Raw genomic sequence first — 608 nt, forward strand, 5'->3', positions numbered from 1 at the left:
GGGTGCAGAGGAGAGGATACTGCAGCCCCAACCTGGGGGTCTGGAGCTTTGTGGGTTGGTGGAGGCGGCCTGACTAGGGAGGTCGCTGAGCCCTCAGCATTGGCCAAGCCCTGCACACCATCCCCTTGACCCACCCCATCCTTAGGCCTCCGAGGGAAGAGCTTCCCCTGCCCCCCCCCCCGCCCGCCAACTGGGGAGAGAATGGACCGGGGGGGAGGGACAATGTGGGCAGCGCCTCTGGGGGCTTCTCTGGCTCAGTCCCTTTATCTCCATCTCTTCACAGATCTCTGCGTCTTTGTATCTCTTTGTCTCTCCCTGTGTGTGTGTGGGGGGGGGTCTCTCTTAGTCTTTGTCCCTCTGTGTCTCTGGGTCTCTCTGTCTCCGTGTCCCTGTGTCTCTCCCTCTCTGTCCTGTGGCTCTCCGTTCATCTCCTTGCGCCTCTCTCTCCACCCTTTTGTAACTCGTCTCTCTCTCTTTGTGTCTCTTTACGCCTCTCGATCTCTCTCTCTGCGTCTCTGGCGCTCTGCCCCGGTCTCTCTCTCCCCTTCTCTCCTCTCCAGTGCGCCTCTTCTTCGGGGCGAGAACACGCTCCCCGCCGGCGCGCCCAG

The sequence above is a fragment of the Mandrillus leucophaeus genome, unplaced genomic scaffold (genome assembly GCF_000951045.1).
Source record: "Mandrillus leucophaeus isolate KB7577 unplaced genomic scaffold, Mleu.le_1.0 Scaffold151, whole genome shotgun sequence".
In the NCBI taxonomy this organism is placed as follows: Eukaryota; Metazoa; Chordata; class Mammalia; order Primates; family Cercopithecidae; genus Mandrillus; species Mandrillus leucophaeus.